The sequence below is a fragment of the Nelumbo nucifera genome, chromosome 3 (genome assembly GCF_055504915.1).
Source record: "Nelumbo nucifera cultivar China Antique chromosome 3, China Antique-T2T, whole genome shotgun sequence".
Classification (NCBI taxonomy): domain Eukaryota; kingdom Viridiplantae; phylum Streptophyta; class Magnoliopsida; order Proteales; family Nelumbonaceae; genus Nelumbo; species Nelumbo nucifera.
The window spans coordinates 99,286,091-99,307,003 of NC_142651.1; the positions used below are offsets into that span (position 1 = coordinate 99,286,091).

Consider the following 20,913-nt stretch of genomic DNA (forward strand, 5'->3'; position numbering starts at 1 on the left):
GGCCGACGTGGAAAGTACAACCGGTTCAGATGATTTGTGGCAGGGAATTTTTCCAGGGAAAAGCGCGTGGATCAGGAGAGACATGAATGCCACGTGTCAAATTTCATGTGGTTCTTGTCACATGGGTCCTGGTGGTGGTTGGCCACATGCGGAGTGGGATCGTTCTGACTCATGTCCTATACTCTATACGATACTGGGGCCTCGCTCGACTCTCTGATTTCCTTGCCGTTGATCGCCCACAGGCCACATCTTTTTATCGCCGGTTCTATGTTGTCTCGTAGCGTGAATGAAACGTAATTCGGATAAGCGTGAATCTACCACAATCGCGACGCAAGTTGGAGATGCGACGTGATGTGTTTTGTTTAGATGAGCACAGTGTAAACCGTTTGATTGGAATCGGTCGTCACGGGAGCTGACCAGATTAATCATAATTTGTCAAAAGTCTTTGCTGTGCTCTTACCGACTTCTCAAAGCTCGGAAAATTAGGGCTGTTCACGGATCGGGTTGGGTCGGTTTATTCATGTTTTTCCAATTAATTCGACATGGTTAGGTTACCTGAAATTGAAACCAAAATCGATCCTGTGTTAAGCAAAACCGACATGATCGATTTGAGTCGGTTTGTGTCAGTTTGGGTTAGTTTCAGCTCTACTTAGTGGTGACTTAGTTACTGTACAACCTAACTTAACTAGGATAGAGACAACTTAGTTAAGTAGGAACTAAGTAGGTTGCAACTACTAACTAGGAACTAACTACTAAGTCGGTTCGGTTTGGGTCAATTTCGGTTTTTACACATGAAAATCGAAACCGAATTGAATCATCGGTTTAAGATTTTTTATAACCTGAAACCGACTGGTGCTGAAGAAAACCCGTCTGACTCGGGTTGAATCGGTTTGGTCGGGTTGGGTCTTCTTATGAACAACCCTACAGAATACAAAATTGAGGCCTCGTTTGATTCGCAGGAATAGGGGTTTGAAATCAAAATCGGAATGGGTTATTCTAATTCCTACTAGAATGACATTCTCTGCCCCTTACTTGAGAATGAAATCTTACCAAAAAGACTTGCATCCCAGAATGTTCATAAAAGCTTGAAACGGCCAAAAATCAAAAGCTTATTGTCTTTCCATGCATAAAATATTTTGTTTAGTCCAATAGACGACCAGTGCATTAGGGTTATCAATGGGCCGGGTTGGACCCATTGAACCCAAACCCGATTGGATTGGTTATGGTTACAAAAATCGGAATGGATCGGTTCTAGTACTTGATAGTTTCAATTCTTATCGATTTGCAATCTATACCATTCGATCCCAAACCAATTTACACCCAGGGCCTATTCATTTGTTCTAAAGTCTGAGATCTAAAGGTGCAAAAATTACATTAAGAGGTATATTGGTATTGGTGAACTTTTCTTTCCTCTGAACTCTGAATGCAAAGAATATTATTATGAATTTTGAATTCTAAAAATGATCAAATATCCATTTTGACCCCATATATGAGAGGTTTTTTTTTTTTCTTTTTGGGGGTATCATTGTAAAACAAAAAATTATATAATTGCACTTTAAGAGATAAGAAATAAGAGGAAATGAACAGTCCCCAATTTGAACTATATATATAACCGATCGGTTCAATTCTAGGTCTACAATTACAAACCTTATTGGATCCAATTCAATTCTAGGTCCTTAATATTTATTGTTGGGTTGATTCCGGTTCTACCTAGACCCAACTCGAACTCAACATATTGACATCCTAGAATGGGATCTGCTCCTCACACGGGGGCACCTCACATGCACATCCACTATGCATTGGAAACATTTCCTGTGAATAATAACTTATAAGTTTGCAAGATGTTCCCAATGCATGGTATGATTTGCGTGTGAGGCACGGGTGAGGTGCCCTATGTGAGGAGCAGATCCGGTCTCTTGACATCCCTACACTGCATGTCAGGATTTTTTTTTTCAGTAATAAAGGGACCACTGTATATGAGGATACTTACCAAACAGTCTTGATATCTTTTTGGCCAGGCTATCAAATTGTTGAAAGATATTTTTTAAAAATACTTGCCAAATGACAAATCTTTACTGCCATGACTAGAGAAGCATTGGAATCTTTATATTTCAAAACACATGATATCTGATTCTAGTACAAAAAAAAAAATCTCAAATAATCCATATCAATCCCATCCCAATCTAATGGATTCTCTACACGGTGTCCTGTTCAAAATACCAGGTGCCCGTTTGAGGACGGGACTTATTTCATTCCAAACTAAGCCCCTTGTAAATCTTGTTTGGTGAAAATCTGGAAAGTCAATATTTTTATTTTGATTATAAAATGAAACTACGCCAAATAATTTGTCTGTAACACAGCTATTCAACAATCGTGGCTCAATCAACATAACCCACCAAACAGGCTACAATGTATATCTAGGTCCTATAGAGAGTCAAACACACTAGCTAAGCCCCGTCTGATTTGATTCATGAGAATTAGGGGTCTGGACTTGGAATGGGTTATTCCTTGATTGGGTAGAATTGGAATTCTATTCCCATTCATGGTGGAATGGTATTCTCCCATTTGAGGGAACAGTCATTCCTTCCCCTTTTTTGAGAATGAAATCCTATTCCTGTTAATTTCAATTCTCATTCTTATTCTTATCTGAACCAATTTGGTTTTGATTCAGACTATAAACCAAAGGGGCCCTATATTAACTGTCAAATAACAGTCTCCGGAGAGAATAATTGATGGACCCTTCTCGGACTAAGAACCAAACGGGTCTATCACATTTCTCACTCAATGTCCAAGAAGAGATGATAATAATGAGATAAATAGAAGGATGCGTGCAATCTTAATTCATGTAAGTAGTCATTACTTCTAATAAACAAAATGATAGAGGTTACAGAAGCTGATCATAATATCACATTCTAGACTCAATCCTTGTAGTTCAAAAGACGTAATTGAACGACAATTATTAGGATGTATTTGGATGCAGGAATACAGGTGGTCAGGTGGATTAAGATAGATCTTAGGTCATGTTTGGGAGTGCTTCAAAATAAGTGTTTATTTGGGATATTAATTACTTATTGTTATTTGGAAAATAAGCTCGAAACAAGTGCTTATTTTAAAAATAATGGCTAATTTTTAAGCCCAAATTTCCAGCTTTTTTTAAGAAACACATTCATTTTTTTTCTTCTAAAATTATCCTAGTTGAATTTTAAAATACCACATATAAAATTCTCTCTAGTTAAATTTTATAAAAGTACTTTTATGAAAGCACTCTTATGAAAGAACTTTTATAAAAGTACTTTTACGAAAGCATTTTTAAGAAAGTACTTTTATGAAAGCACTTTTATAAAAGTACTTTTATGAGAGTACTTTTACAAAAGCACTTTTACGAAAGTTTTTTTATGAAAGCACTTTTATGAAAACACTTACGAAAGTACTTTTATGTTTATAAAGTACTTTCGCAAAAGTGCTTTTGTAAAAGTACTATTATAAAAGCACTTCTGTAAAAATGCTTTCATAAAAGTGTTTTCACAAAATTATTTAATAAAAGTGCTTTTATAAAAATGCTTTCATAAAAGTACTTTCCTAAAAGTGCTTTCAAAGAGTATATTTTGAAAATTTAAAAGAAAATGAAGGACAAAATAATCACAAATGCTTATTTAAGTGCTTATTAGAGAAAAAGACCACCTAACACCCAATATAAAATAAGTGCTTATTTGAAAAAGTTGGGTGCCAGATGCAAATAAAATAAGCACTTATTTGATAACCACTTATTTTTAACTTAAGCACTCCTAAACATGGCCTTAGTCTAACTCAGTTTTGTCAATTCAGATTTTTGTTCGACCAATAAGAATTTTAGTGTTCAAATTCAATAGACATTTAAAATTTACAAAACCCATTAACAAAAGGCTAAATTTCAGATTAGTATTCTGTAATTTTGCTTGTCTCATTTTGATACTCGAATTTTAAAACATATCAATTTAGTACTTGAACTCCCCAAAACTGTCAATTATATATACCTGGTGCTCCCAAGAGGGGTTTGACCGCCATACTTTAGAGAGAGAGAGGTGCGATAAGTCTAAAATACAAGAGAAACTAAAAGAGGGAGAGGGTTTATGTACTAATGTCTATTTTGGGTCCTTTTTGATCTAGGAATATTTATGTTTTAATTACTTTTGACTGACTTGTTGTTGTTTGGTGACCCAAGTTGTTCATTGGACCAGGCTGATTTAGAGTGTGTTTGGTTCTGTTTATGTTTATTGAAAAAACGCTGCCACCTCAACACCATATCAGCATTTGGGTTGTTAAACGATTATAAACGTTTTCTTATTGATTTTCGTGGAAGAAGTCATTGAGGGAAACGTCAAATTTTCGCTTCCCACAACGGCTAGACATTTCACGAAATGCATATATGATGTGGCGCTGATGTGTAATCCGATGTGGCACAAATGGTTTCTGATCCGGTGCATTGTGGATCTACCATTCCACACAAAAACATGTCCAAACCCTAACCAAGAATTAGGGTATCGAACTGAGGGTAGCCACAGCCGATCGGTCTTGTAGAGAGTTGCTTCTTTTTACGCATTGACGTTGACTAGAGGTAGTGGGCGCCAGTAAGTTTGCCGTCGACACCCTGTTAATCCCCCGTCTTATTGCCGGCAAGGTGTTTCTTTTGACGAATCGCCATTTTCTCTTTGCTTTTGCAGCTCGGTAACCCATCGGCAAGGTGCGTCATACACCGTTAACCCTTTGCAAAACGATATATCCGCCGTTCCCATCCTCTGAACGTTTCCTTTTTACTGTAAATGTTTCAATAACACATTGGTGGAGTGAAGCTTTCCCTTGTCAATCTGATGTTTCCTTTTTACTATGAATGATGAATGTTTTTGATTTACAATTGTTTTCTCATGTTTTTTTTATTTACACGGTTGTTGTTGAAGTGTTTTGGACGGATGGAGTGAACACGGGCTTCCAGCTTTTTATTCTCACACATTGCTCGCAATTTCTGAACCAATCACTTGAAAAACATCCAACCCATCCACTTACAACCTACCCAAACCCATCCATTTTAGATGTAAGTGGAATACAGGTTGAGGAGTCTGTGATTCTGTGGTGGTAGTCGGATAATTTGGGTTGAAGCCCATAGAAATTTGGGTTACTAGTGGATGTAAGTGGTTGGTGGATGGGCTGTCTATCACCCTTCATGCAACCAATCCATCCGTTCGACACTCCTTTGGCATCTTCAGATCTATCATGGTCCCAAGAGATGTACTTTGGCATCATAGATGTGGTTTGCATCATAGATTCATCATTGGATCTGAAAATTGGTCGTCATTAAATGCAACTATGAGTAATTTGGACCATTGGATTGATTAATGGCACCTATACATTCAAGTGAAGGTGTCACACTGAAACACACATATAGTTGTTTATTCAAACGCGCCACCAAACAGAAAATATGCGAAAATATTTATTCTACTGAGTTGTAAAATAAGATTTACGGGGCGTTTCTTGAAATGCCCAAAATAAGCCTAACCAAACAACCAAATGAAAAACGTTTAAAGTGAGTGTTTATCATATAAATGTTTACATAATAAACGCTCCTCCAATAAACACAAACAGACCCAAACACATACTTAATTCTTGTTTGGGCTCTGGATATTTTAAAGTTTATGCTCTTAACACTTACAAAATTAGGAAAATCTATGATACTAGAAAGATATGGGACAGGATGACCACTCAAAGTACCCTCATGAATTTGGATGTCAACCACCTGGTTGGTCACCTCTTTTATGATGTAGGTGTTTGGCATCGATTTCGTTGCTTCAAAGATGTTTTCTGAGAAAACGGTGATGTATGGATCAGGGTTTGTTGCACCGTTTTCTAAAAAAAAATGGTTCCTTTTTTTATTTGGCATCAATGCTGCCACATAGGATGCTTTCTGGGAAAACAACACTGGTTTTGTTTGGTACCAGTGTTGTATAACTGTTTTCAGCATTGATCTACATTATCTAATGCCCAAGATGATGCCACATTGATATCATGTCATTGTACTGTTGGCAGCAACGGGCCGGAACTTGAGAAAACTTTGAATTCGACGTTTTCTCCTATTACACTTTCCCAATTTCAATGACATGGTTTAAGACAATGTTTTTTTATGAAAAAATGAAACCAAACATGAAACTGTTTCCTCGTTTTTTGAGGCAACAGCACGATGCCAAACACCGCCTATACTAGTTGTTTGGCTCTAAGCATTTCCAGTATCATGTTTTTTCTGTATCATATTTGAACCCATACCAAGTTAGAAATAAAGCAAAATCGAGAAGGTAGCTTTATATAAAACATCCTAGCTTTATTGACAATATCTGAAACTTCCCCTCACTTTTAAATATCTCTAAGAACCTCGAGGCACAATTTTTAAATGACAAAGATGACCTGTATAGGATCATGACCATCCAGAAAACATTGATATGCCCTTGTGTTCATATAATTTGTTGCTTCAAATGAGTCCCTCAAGTCATCTCTATTCCATAAGCTGGTGGCATGTTGTTCATTCGTAAAGAAAAAACCAATATTCAAGGGTATTTTAGGTATATATCTAAAGAGTACATTAAGATTGATAGGTCAAGTAGTAAGTTTGTCTTGTTTTTTTTTTCTTTACATCTACAGGAACCCTAAATATAAGTGCCATTATATGTAGAGAAAACAGTGTTTTCAAAACCGGATTGGAAAAATCGGGACTGGTTCTATTTCACCCCAAAACTGTTGATTTGGTCAATGAACTGTTGACTTGGGCGATTAAACCGTTGAATCATCGACGGTTTTTGGCTGTTTTTTATTTTTTTTTATTTTTATTTTTGTTAGACTGAGCCATCCATTTGGACCAGACAGTTAGACTGTTCGACTCGAGAACCTGACCAAGAATGGTTCCCTATCCAATCCAGTTTTAAAAACCTTGAGAAAAAATGTATATAACACGTGACAAGTATGATTGTCATGTGGCTAAATTTTGACATGTGTCATTTTAAAATGCCACGTGTCTTGAGTCATGCCACATCATCGAAAAACGTGTCAACAGTAACCATGTGAAGAAAAGGTATAGAACATATGCCAATTAAAGTTGCCATGTGGCAAAATTTCTGGCATGTGTCATTTCTAAATAGCCACGTTTATCTTGAATCATGCCACTTCATCATATAAACATGTTGCACTTTTCATGTAAATGGACCAACAGTAAGGCTAATGGTAAATTGTCATAAATTTTCTCACAAAACAAATATAGGGTAGCTAGCAAAGGAAATAAGTTTTCTTTTCATCATCCCATCCTTTCTCAACCCCTGGTAGATGCCGCCTAGGGTTGATTTGGATGCACAATTTGAAAAACCAAGATAAAATAGGGCATTAAAATCCTAGAAAAATCAAGAAAAGATAGAAAGGAATTGGAGAAATAATGAAAACAAAATATTGGGCACAGTCTTGTCCAAAAATAAAAAAGAAATTATAAAAAAAAACCAACTCTGACCTATTTTTTAAGTGTTTATTTTCAAAACAAACACTTATTCTGAGTTTCTTTGGCCAAATACGAATAAATATACATTTTCTATTTATTGTGTGGTCCTAACACTTAAAATAAATACTTATTTTACGTTTTACCAAACAGGGCTTAAAAGAAAAAAGTAAATTTTGGACATTATAAAAAAAAAAATCAAGGAATGTTTCGTATATGATTTTCTAATAGTAATTAAGGAGAACTTAATTAGTTAATTCCCAAAGTCTTGCTGAGGAAAAAGGTTGTGACGTATGTTAAATTCCTATATCCTCTCATAAGCTTGCATCAGCAATTATCATATCATTAAATTCCTATCTCATGAGTCCAACTATAATACAAAAAAGTATGGTTTTCAAAACCGGATCGGATTGCATGGTTGGACCGGAACAACTGGGAACCAATTACCTGATCGGTTCTGTTTTTCTTCAAAACCGTTAATTTTGGTTAGTGAACCGTTGAACCGGGTGGTTAATTGTTTGAACGGTTTTGACCATTTTTTATTTTTTTAATTTTTTTTTAAATTTTTCTATCAGAATGGGCCAAACGTTCAGTTCGAACAATCAGACCATTTGACCCGGTAACCAGACTCTTGACCAGTTCCGTCACTGGATCAGTTTTAAAAACCATGCCAAAAAAGGCATAATACCTAAAAAAAATAGATATCATTTTTAACTAGGGAAAAAGGGAAAATGGACCATGAACATACTGCATTCGATGTTTTTGTTTTTATTTACTTAAGGTTCAGTTTAGAAAGAGTACAAATACAAATAACAAATATGTATAGTATAAATACATACAAAACAATACAAAATGCAAGGTTTTGCATTCTATATATTTGAATTTGTACTCCTTCCAAACTGAGCTTAAAGAATGGAGATTTATTGCATTTGTAGTGTATTTTTATTTAGGTTGTGTTTGATTGTAATGCAAATAAATTTACAATGATGCAAAACCATGGCAGTGCAAATTATTTGAGTGTAAATTCTAACCTCATTTTGTTTCAAATTTTAGCTTGTTTTATTTGATTGTACTACAAATGAATGAAATTAAGACATGAAGTAGAATAAAATAAAATCCAAAACAAAATTAAATAAGAATTTGCATTTTTTACATTTGCACTCTTATACATTTGTACTAATACAAATAAATTTGCACTTCAACCAAATACAGCCTTACTTATTTTTTGAAGTGAAAAAGTATTTTCATTCATAATGCTTGCAATACAATTCAAGCCATTACAGACAACAGGAAAAATAAAAAAACAGATATAACAAAACACACAGACCCAACTGCTGCAACAAAAGTAGGGTGAGAAAATTGGTAGATTCTGCCAACGAATCCAAATCGACCCATGCATTCGAACCCATATACAAAATGGGAATAAACTGACCACCAGGAAGGTGACTCAAGATGCCTCCAAACAAGTGTGGTAGAATATTTTTATGTACACGTTTGTGAAATATCCATGCATATGAGACTACATATATAATGTAATAGAATACTTTGTGAGAGATTGAAGCCCTCTGTTCGTTTGCCTGTATTTTAACATTGGGTAAGTTGGTTAATCGGTAAATTGACCCAAGTGTTTAAAGACTAGATTGGATATGGAATTGTTTTGGGGACCAGTTCTTGAGTTGAATGGTCTGACTGTTTGGCTCGAATGGATGATTTGTTCTGATTTAAAAAAAAAATAATAATTAAAATAAAGAATGACAAAAAAATGTTGTCCAGGTCGATGGGTCAATAGTTCGACCACCTGGGTCAGTGGGTCACTGACCAAATCAATAATTTTTGGCCTATGAACGACTTTGGGGTGAAACTTAACCAACTGCCTCACAAGTTTTCAGGTCAATTGGTCTGACCATTTGGTCCGGATTTCAAAACCATGAGTTAACCAGAAACCTCATATTTCTTTGCCTCTATATTGGGTTCTATGGTATAATCAATACCCTCCTGCAAGGTGGATAAATAACTTACCCACGCCAATAGTGCTCTCTCCCTCCCACCGCTCTCTTTTTATGGGTAACTTGTAACATACAAGAATGATAGAACCTTACTTATTTGGGCAATTTTTACTGGAAAAACACTTACCCAGATAAATATAGTTACCCAAATAAGTAAAAAAGAACGAGGCCTGAATGGAAAGTATATGACAAATGCAATGCAAACAATTATAGCATATTAGGGCTTCAAAACAAGACTTTTAGTGCCATTTTCATTCATAACTCCCATGTGTTTGAGAAAAAGCAGGTTTTTATTGTCATTTTCTGCTTGGTTTGGGATCAAAATAGAGCCTGATGCATTTTAGTGCTTTTTTATTTGCCTTTTTAAGCTCTATTTTAGATTTCCCTAGCTTTTCCTTCTTTTTCTTTCTAACCAAACATAGCATGGATACTTATTTAAAATTGGAAGATAATTCATTTTTAAGAATTGAGAAAGTTTCAAATTGATTCCAGAAATTATATTTTAAAAATGGGCTTTTGGTGATTTTGAACCATTCTGATCTTTAAAACCAATGTTCCATCACTTTAGTTTATTTAATGCCATGTCCATTGTTAAATCTTTTTTTTTTTTTTCATTATTTCAATCCATGTCCTTTCTGGCTTTTCTTATTTCTTGACCCTTTTAACTTGCAATGGATTACTTATTCAATTATTCATCTCATCTCAGAAATCATTGAAATTGAAATTGTTCATGCTGGATGACACCGGCTGTTTCTCACACTTCAACGAAAGGAAATAGATGTGCAGACTTTCTTGCAAATAGCCAAATAGAGGAGTTGTGGGAGACTTTCTCTGTTGGAGGCTGACGCCATCCTTTCACGATTTTTCTCTCCTGGTGCTCAATAATTTATATCCCCTTTCTCAAGTACAAATCGAGCTTGAATCTCAGGGTAAGCTCAATTAGTTATTTGAATTTGAGTTTGAACAACAAAAAGTTTGATTTTAAAAGCCCGTGAGCTTAATTTGATTCAAACTCAAACCTATTTGTAGTATTTTAGTTAAGCCAAGTCAAGACATGTCAAAGTTTGACTCGATTGCTCCCCTACTCCCTTGTATTGATTTACCTCTTTTTTCATAATGGTTAATAAAATTTAACGTGGCCACCCATCCACCTTAAGTAAGGTTAGGTAAGAGTGTCAATGGACCGGTTTTGGATTGGACCCCATCCAGTCCAAAATATTTATTAGATTGGATTGGACCTAGTCCATCCGTAACAAATTTATATTGGATTGGATTGGATTGGATCAAGCCAATATCTGGTCCATTGACATAAGATAAGAATATATGTGTCAATGGACCGGGTTTGGGTTGAAACCAATCTAAATCAAAATAATTCCAAACAGATTGGATGGTTCAGACATTGAATTGGACTGGTCCAAATTATTCCAAATCATTCATTGGATTGGATTGGATCGGATCTGGTCCATTTATAATGGACTCACATTGGACTGGATCGGATCGGACCAAATCCAGTCCAATTGACACCCCATTGTTAGGGATCTTAAAAAAATGGTCATTATGGGGCTGACATGGACAGTTACAATATTACAAGACCAATCCAAAGAATCCCCGTCTAATGGAATAATGAATGGCAAAAACATTCAACTCATGAATGGAGAAACTAAGGCCATTTTCGGATTAGGGTGGATTTAGATTTAAAGATGACATTCAAAGACAAAAATTCTCTCTTAGGTTGAGTAGTAACACTACGGTTTATAACCAATGAGAACAACCTATGGGTTCGAAATTCAAATCCATTTCCAATCCTCCAAGCCAAACACTGCCTATGGGGTAACAGAAATGAGCTTTTGCCCTGTTAAAAGTACTTATTTGAATGCAGTTCTCCTCTATATTGAAACGATACTCCATTGGTTAAAAGTACTTATTTGATTCTCACTCCTGCATTAGAAGTTCATTTGTGAATTATATAGCGCTCAAAACTACGACTCATGGGGTCCACAAGCCAGGCCTAGGCCCATTCTGCTCAACAAATGAACGTCAAAAATATTTCTAAGCCCAACCCATGCGCTTGAGGGTGAAGTGGAGGCGTCCGGATGAACTGGAGACAAGATTGTACACATCGGGCTGGGCTACCTATTACGAGTGAACGCCTCAGTGTTTAGGCAATGGTTAATACAATTGGGACTTAGAGGGGATGTGGAATTGAGCTGTCCTGATCTGATTTAGATATAGGGTTAATGCAAGGTTCAAAATATCGATACATCCCGGTACATCAAAAGGGCATATCGGTACATTCAACCCTGTGATTTGATTTTTTTTTTTAATTTGAGAGGAAGGGCATTTTTGTGTTATTTAATTATTAAAAAATATTTTCTTAAAATGTCTTAAAATAGGCATTTCTATCAGTAAAAGATAAGAGCAGTTGACCTGAGAACCAATCAGGTAACCAGTTCTATTTCACCCTAAAACCGCTCCGGGGGCAAAAACCACTGACTTGGTTAGCAACTTGCTGACCTGGGTGGTCAAACCGCTAACCCATCAACATGGACAACAGTGTTTGGCTATTTTTTATTTTAATTATTTTTAATCAGAACGGGCCATCCATTCAAACTGGATGGTCGAACCGTTCGACTTGGGAACCGGTTTTTAAAACCTTGGTATTATTGCAACTACAGAGAAGTTTGCACATAAAGCAAAATACCAATGATGAACGATCTCACATTGATCAAAATCTTAATGAAAATGGGAAAATTCCCGATTAGTACCTGTACTTTTGACCTAGTGCCATTTTGGTCCCCAAACTTTAAAATACGACAATGCAATACCCGAACTTTCAAAACATATCAATCCAGTACTTACTGTTAACTGACCGTTAAATACCTTTTAAAATGACACAAATGCCCCTCAAGTGTGATCTAATTTTCATCATCAACCATCCAAACATTGACAAAAAATTAACAGTCCTATATCCTTGCATCTTTTATTCAAGAAAGTTGGGGTCTAGAATGTCCACTGAGACCTGACCCAACTTTCTTGAATAGAAGAAGTAAGGATTTTGGATTGTTAATTTTTTGTCAACGTTTGGATGGTTGATAAAGAAAATTAAATGACACCCGAAGGACATTCGTGTCTTTTTCAAATGCCACTTAATGGCTGGTTAACGGGTGATTAACGATAGACACTGAATTGATATGTTTTGAAAGTTCGGGTATTGAATTATCACATTTTAAAATTCAAAGACCAAAGTGGCACTAGGACCAAATTACAGGGTATCAATCCGAAATTTTTTAGAAAAATGTATCTTAAAGCTAAAAGCTGTCATCCACTTGCACACACAATAATAGATTAGTAGTATAATACATTTTACTTAGTTGACAGGAAAAAGAATAATTTTGCAACCTCCCAAACAAAATAAGAAACAAAAGAAAGATACATACAACACTTCGTCACCTACTGGGTGAAACTAGAAACACCACTAGTTTTCATTTTATTCTGTGATTACAATGCTTTATACACATGGTACCTGGGAACGAAGGAGTGGCCGAGCCAAAGGTGATGATGATCTGTGGCTAGGGTGGTCCAGGTGGGCCAGGTGGGCCATGTGGACCAGGTGGGCCATGTCCACAGCAGCAGCACAGGAAGTCCACACTATCAAGTACCATAGCACAAATTGGCAAGGATTAAGCTTTAATCCTAAATTGCAATCAGTAAGAAAATAACAAGAAAACTGGCCAGTGCGAAAATGGAGAGGAAGCAATAGAATAAAAAAAAAAAAAAACTTCGGTTTGTTTTTAATATACTGCAAATGGAACAATTATGGAGGTGTTTGGCATAGTGGTGTTGCCTTGCTATTGTTTTTTTGGATTTGATCAAAACAAATTTATGAGAGATTTTTTTTTTTATTTGAAATATTTTAAAATACATTTTGAGTTGACCAATACAAATTGTTATTTCTACTGGAATGTCCAATTTGATGTTTTCTACACACATATATTTTTCTAATTGAAACCACCGATCATATATGATGTGGTAATACATATTTCCCACGAATTTGTATTAATCAACCCAAAATACAACTATACCAAACACCCCCATATGAGCAGATTGGTGTAGCCAGTTGAAGAATTAGGTAAACATTTTGACATTTCTTTGGTGCCCCTTTCGGAGGGCTTTCACATAGGCCTGTTCACTTTTTAGGATGTTATTTATCCTGAGACAAGTGTTTCTCGGGAAATACTTACCTAAGTAAGTGCATTTATTCATTTTCTTTTATTTATCGAGTAAATTGTTCAATGAACCCCATATAGATATGAAAAAAGAACATGTATATCTTGATCAATCTCATTGGCCAACTTTTCCCCTCTCAGAAAAAAAAAACAAACAAATAGGCCCATAATGACTTTTGGCATTCCAAGAACTGAAAAATCTAAAGGGTGTGGTAGAAAATTCATTGATGTAAAACTCAAACGGTGAATTTAAAATTTTAATGGGCCGTTAGAACTTTTTTTATGTGATAATTGACATAAATAATACATCGATTTTTTTATCAATGTATATTTACATTGATTTTCAATGGAAAAAGTCAACCGATGGAAAGGTTTTTGATGTAAACCTTATATTTGAAAACAAAGATGTGAAAATACAGACTGGATGTAGAATTATCACATATAAATGCAAACTAATGATGAAGCTTTTCATCGATTTACATTTACATTGAAAAATATCATCCAATTTTTTCGGTAAAACCCAAAATCCAAAATCCAAAACATGAACCGAAAAAACCCAAAATCCAAAAAACCGTTTTTGTTAAAAATCCGAAAAACTGGAATTACATTTACATAAGCCGCAAAATCCACTTCCCGGTAAAATTATGTCACATAACTTGTCCGAAGCAGCTCAAACAATACAGAAACCCTCCCAAACGGGCTCTTCAATATCTGACAAATGGTAATTAAGTAGAGACGAAATAATAACTCACCATGAATACAAGAGTCCGCATAACCCACCACAGAGAAAACCAAAACATCCACATGGAGGAGGAGGAGGACCAGGTGGTGGAGGTGGTCCGGGATGCATCTCTCTTGCTCGCCCACGCTCTGTTTGTTTGTTTGTTTCTGTGTAAAAGAGCTAGAAAAGAAGGCTTAATTGGCTTGCACGCAGATCGGAGATTGGGGAACCAAGCCTCCAACTTTCAACTTTTATAGCCAAATCAAAAGGATACATACACATATGGCTGGCTTCCAGAACCCAGAAGACGAGTAGTCAAAATCATTGTTCGTATCTTGCGGCCTAGTGGCAAATAACAAATTGTGTAAGAATACAGCACAGGAATGTGAAAAACCAGAGGTGTTTCTTGGGCTTGTTGTAAGTCGTAATTTGTAAGGATCATCGTCTGGAATTATCCATTTGTTTGGCTTCCGTGACGGAATAAATTAAAGAGAGTTTTACACGAGAACGGAAACAAACACGAGACGAACGGAATGCGTTCCTTGTTTTTGACTAAATGCCCCTGCCAGGCTGCTCTCTTATTTAAAGACTACTTTTAGGTGGGGCACCACTGCTTTCTTTTTGTTCGTGTCCGAAGCCAAATGATACGAAGGGATTGTGAACTCAGGCGTTGATCATTCATTGGATGATGAGATGAAGTCGAGAAGTTAATCACTCAATCTATTGTGAGTAGAGGGAGGAACCAAAACCAAAACCAAAAGTTCCCTACCAAACCCACATCAGAGTTGAGATCAGATCGATTCAGAAGCCAATGGAGGGTAACAAGTTGGCATTGCTTTCGGGTTTCGGCATAAATAAATTGCGATGAGACGTGATGGGATTCATCCGTGGTGGTCACGATTCTAATCCCGCTCCTAACTCCTAACTCCTAATCCTGCCTGCCTACTACACGCTGACTTCTGAGTTCTGCATCATCTGTTTCTATTCTAGACCCGTTTAGTTTGTGGAAATAGAGGTTGGAATTGGAATTAGGATGTTCATTCTGACTCACTTTAGGGTTTGTTTGGTTCACGGGAATAGGGTTTGAAATTGGAATCGTATTCGGAATGAGTCATTCTGATTCTATCTGCTTAGTTGGGCGGAATCAATCTCATTCCACCAGAGTATTCTCCCATTTTGAAAGAATGATCATTTCTTATTCCTTTCAGAGAACAAAATCTCATTCCAACTGATTCCAATTTCCATTCTGATTCTTTTCTGAGCCAAACAGATTATACCCAAAAAAATAAAAAATAATCAATACTGTTCACCAGGCGAACAAGATGACGATTCAATAGCCCAGGTCAACAGGTCATTGACTAAGTTAACATTTTTTGGCCAAGGACCGGACTTGGGGTGAAAGGGAACTGGTTGTCTGAATGGTTTTTGGACCAAATGATCCAATAATTCAGATCAACCACGATTTAAAAACACTACATGAGAATAAACCATTCTAATTCTGATTCCAATTCCGACTATAAACCAAACAGAGAGAGATGTTAAAATATCAGAGACGAATGATGGAACATTAGTATGTTGTCCTTTGAGATGGCAATTTAGCCAAAGGGAGACCTTCTGTATGCTAGGATGGATCGACTCGTGGATCCCACACATACAGTGCTTGAGCATCGACCGCATGTTTCTGGATAGAGTAAAATGGTGGACGTAATAGAAGTAAGATGCCTGCAATTTTAACTTGTTTAAGTCTCCTTTCTTTCTGCTGGGTGCAGGGGGCACCTCCAGGCTCCAACTGTTTTTTAACAAACACGGCTCTCGATGACTTTCGAAATACAAGGAGCTGTTGCAGGAGTGGATCGGTGCTGCCTTTTAATCAGTATTCGAATATCTGGTTATTCAAGCTCTATAGACTTGGGACTTGAGCTCTATTCGATCGAGCTAACAATATGAATTTGAATTTGGCTTGTAAATTTTATTAGACAGACTTCATTCGATTCGAAATTCGGTTTAAATTGAATTAAATCAAGATTTTCACAAATTGAGCTTGAATAACTCATGAAAAGTTTGGTTTATGTTCATCCCTCCGCTTTTGCTGACTCTTGCTCTTGCAGTGATCTCTTAAAGATTGACTCATTTTTAGGTCTAACCCGAACAAGAACAAAATGGTAAGTATCTGGTATATGTTCTCTTGGGCAGGGGAACTAAATCACGTGGCTCTGTGTTAAATTTTTCAGCCTGATCCACCTTGTTGAAAACTAAAGTTACTGGTCAATTTTGATTAATAAATGAATTTATAAATTGGGCTCGAACTCGGTTCAAAACTCGATTGAAACTAAATTGAATCGAGTTTGAATAGTTTGTGAAAAATTCGACTCGTGGCCATCCTACCTAAAACATAAGAAAATTGGGATCTGGGCAGGGTTAGGTTAGCGAGCCGTGAGTCGTCGTATGACTTGAACCTAAATCAATTGCCTGAAACCTCATATGCCATTGGGCCCAGTGCATTTGTCTTCATTGCATAATAATGTTGACTTGCCAAGGACTAGAGGACACAAAACAAGGTTCTATCAGGCAATCAAACAAACATGAAGTGGGCCGGGGAGGGCGATTTTCCAGAATTTAAAATAAAAAGTTGAGCATTACTACTAAGAGACACTTTGCATCATCAAGGATCATGACCTCCCTCCATTTCCAACATCTGTTCGCTTCTCATAGGATAAGAAACCTAATTTACTGGCTGAAAATCCGACCTTTTGAAATATCAATTCAACTACTTCTCTTTAAATTTTATAACAATTCAAAGTTCAATGACTCCAAAACATATTACATCATTAAATAATAAACAAAATGATAATATATATATATATTAGACCTGTTTATGGGCCGGGTAGCCCGACGGCCTGGCTTGCACCCCGGTCGGGCTTGGTCATGTAATTAGGCCCGCGGACCTGACCTCGGGCCTAACACAATAAGCCCGACTGTGTTTCGGGCCGGGCTCGGGATTTGTCAAAAAAGCCCAGCCCGACTCAGCATTATATATTTTATAAAATATATAATATGTATTTTATTAAAATACATAAATAATACAATATTTATTAAAATATATATTTATAATTTAATATATACATTTTTTATTCTTTTCTTTATAATTTCTCTCTCTCTCTCTCTATTTAGCCGCTTCAGTAGTAGTAATAGTATGGGCTAAATTTCGGGCTCGGGCCCAAGTTGTAGGTCCGATGGTTGGACCGGACTCGGACTCGAGCCTTAAAAAAATCTGTTAATACAAAGTGAAAGCCCAGCCCGAAACCAACCTGACCCGGCCCATGAACCGGGAGGGCCTGGTGGTCCGCCCCGGGGGTCCAGGAGGACCAGGCGGTCCTCCGAACCATGGTCCGCAGCAGTCCTGTAGAATGCAGCAACAACACAGGAAATAAAAGCTGCCAAATAACCATGATACAATTCATAAGTTTATACACTTCAAATAATATAAGGAGGTGGATTTAAAACAATATAAAGGAATAGAATAAGTATGTTAAAACGAAAATGAAAATTTCAGCTTATACATTTAAATTTTAAACCTATGAACAATGGTTCAAAGTATCAATACAATATGTATAATAAGGGGTATATCATATCGTATCTTTTGGTCTTGATACACTTATTTACAAGTATTCTGTGACCTCTATTTATTTTAATAAAAATACTTAAAAAATATCTCTAAAAATCAAACTTTGAAAAAAACACATTGAATGCTTGAATTTTAGTACGGATACACCCCTGCCGGTACAGAAGGGCGCGTGTCGGTACTTTGAACCTTCTGTACATAGAAACCCAACCCACAGGCTGTGTTTGGTTGCAATGTGAACGCTGGAATGGTGCTTTAATGCACTCAGGTTTAGGTTTGCACTCATTTGGTTAGATTGTGAAATTCCATTACTTTGATTGTCGAAGGAAATGTTTATTTCGATAAACACTAGAGAATGACTCCCATGCTAAGTATGGGACCAATATTCTGATATTTTTTATTTATGTTATAAATTTTTATGTTGTAAATTTAAACTATTATTTTACTTGATTTTTTATTTATAGAATTGTTGTTTAATTTAAGAAATTAAATTCTGTTTTATTTCTAAATAATACCTCACTTTATAGATCTTACATTATTTGAAAATGAGCTTTTGTTTTCTTCTTTTTTTTTTTAGTGGAGTTAATTACCACTAACATTTTTTAGAGTGGAGGTAACTATCATTTGAGTAATTAGACATATGTTTGAGGAATGATGCTTTTATTTGAGAACTAGTGAATGGCGTTGTACTAAGCACGAGAAATCAGTAATGTTAAATTTACATTATGGAATCAATAATGTTAAATTTATATTTATTAATATTTTAAATAATTATTAAAATTTTAAGAAATATTTATTTCAAAAAATAATTTTTCAATAATTATTAGAATATTGATAGTTTTATTTTGTTATGATAAGTAGAGAGTTAATGATTAATTGAGATTGATAGAACGTAGACAAGAGTGGTTGTGGATAACCACTTTTGCATTTTCTGCATTTTTTATGAATGAATTGAAAATGATAGTAGTGGGCTGTGGGATTTAGCAGCAACTTCTCAGAAAACACCATATGTCTACCTTTCTAGAAAAATGAGGTCATGTGTTTGAATGGTGGGGGGCTATAGCCTGATAGTGGACTGTGAGTTTTAATAGCAATTTCTCAGAAAATGCCATTTGTCTAAACTTGAAAAGCCACATATCTGAATAGTGGGGGCTATATATATATATGGGAACAAATACTTTTGAATTTTTTTTCTTGAAGGCATTGAACAAGATGAACGATAAGGCTACTTGAAAAAGGGCATCATCATCATTTACGATGAGAGCAACAGCAACCAAGAAGGATTTAATCCTCTATGTTGCAGGAGTTGCTCTCTCACAATTTGGGGAACCCTTCTCTTCTCTTCGTCAACAATCTCCCCATTTCTCTCTTTTTCTTTCTCTTCTTCTTCTTCTCCTTCAACACCACTGTCATTTTTGAATGAAACCAAAACCCCCTGTCTTCTAGAGGTAGGCAGTCCACTTGTTGTTTTGCATCCTTCCAACCAAACAACAACAGCAATACAATTTGCCACCTAAACCAGCTATTTTGCATTCACAAGAACCGATTTATTTTGCATCTGTGCCTAATTTGTGTTTGCATGGCAACCAAATGTAGCGATAGGAAAAGCAATCTGTTACAAGCTGAATGAGCTAAAAGGGCCAGGGCAAATAAAAAACAACATGGATTGAAGTAGTAAGAAATCATTTAAACTCTCATAATTTAATAATGTATGCGACAAAAAGCAGAACAGAACAGCAAAATAGGTTTCATGTAGCCAACCCCATATAGTTGCCAATTTGGGATAAGACGGTTTAAAGTAAGAAATGATCGATGACCGAGTACAACTGAAGAAATAAGTATTCACTAAAAACTGAAAAAAAAAGAAGAAAAAACTGAATAAATAACTCACCAAGAAGATACAAATCGGCATATACCATCGCAAAAGAAACCACAGCACCCACAAGGAGGTAGAGGTCCTCCTGGGCCTGGACCTCCAGGTCCCCATCCCGGAGGCATTTCTCTCACACACACACATAGACACACTAGGCTCAAGCAGCAGAAATGAACTGTCTTTAAACCAGAATGGAACCCGTGAAGCAGGCATCCACATTCATCTGTTTTAGGCTTGAGAGAGAATGAAATGTTTTGCAATGGAAGGTTAGACTAGTAAGTGAGGGTCGTGAAGATTGTAGATTAGATGGAGGAAGAAGAATAGAGTGTGAGAGCTGATCGTCTTCAACCTACCTTTCAAAACTTCGGTTAATCATGATCTTCTAATGGCCTCTATTAAGCGTGATCATGGGCCACTGGACTCATTTACAGGTCCGAGGTCCCATTTAATTAGGTGTGCAACTTGGGTTTTAAACGGGTCCAAATTATTACCCAAACCCATGTAGTTGGTTTACCCAATTTGATGAATTTTAAGATCAGGTTCTATTCAAGCTTTTATAAATCTAACAACTTTCTAACCAAACCCGACCCAAGTTGCACCCCTCCCAGTTCAACTTATGTACAGACCTGTTCACAGGCAGGGTCAGGCCAGGTTCGATTTGGGTTTTGTCTCTTTATTTATACACAATGAAGTTTGAGCCTAAGCCTAACCTGATCATCGGGCCTACATCTTGAACCCAGCCCAGCACTCATATAAAGCCCAAAATTTGTGATAAATGCGTGTAAACCATATAGAGTATGTATTGTCATTTGGCATATAGAGTATGTATTGTCATTTGGCATATAGTTCAAGGGCATAACTGGAAATCTATTATCAAGACTTAATTTTTCTTAATGGAAATATCTTGCTATCTTATTCCAATTCCAATTTGTTGTCTAGCCATGAGATATTTATGAGGGATGGG

The 20,913-nt window shown here is 36.2% G+C and overlaps 1 long non-coding RNA gene across 2 annotated transcripts; it reads right to left on the minus strand.

Annotated features, from left to right (window-relative positions):
* Positions 1-12,833: 12,833 nt before the first annotated feature.
* On the minus strand, positions 12,834-20,156 carry LOC104588935 (uncharacterized). Of its 2 annotated transcripts, none has more exons than XR_016084739.1 (3): positions 19,968-20,156; positions 14,486-17,888; positions 12,834-13,155 (listed from the first exon to the last, which is right to left on the minus strand). It is a non-coding gene; the product is annotated as an uncharacterized LOC104588935 (long non-coding RNA). The 2 variants fall into 2 exon arrangements; XR_733874.3 differs by having other exon boundaries at positions 14,486-17,854; positions 19,968-20,155.
* Between the last annotated feature and the right edge of the window lie 757 nt (positions 20,157-20,913).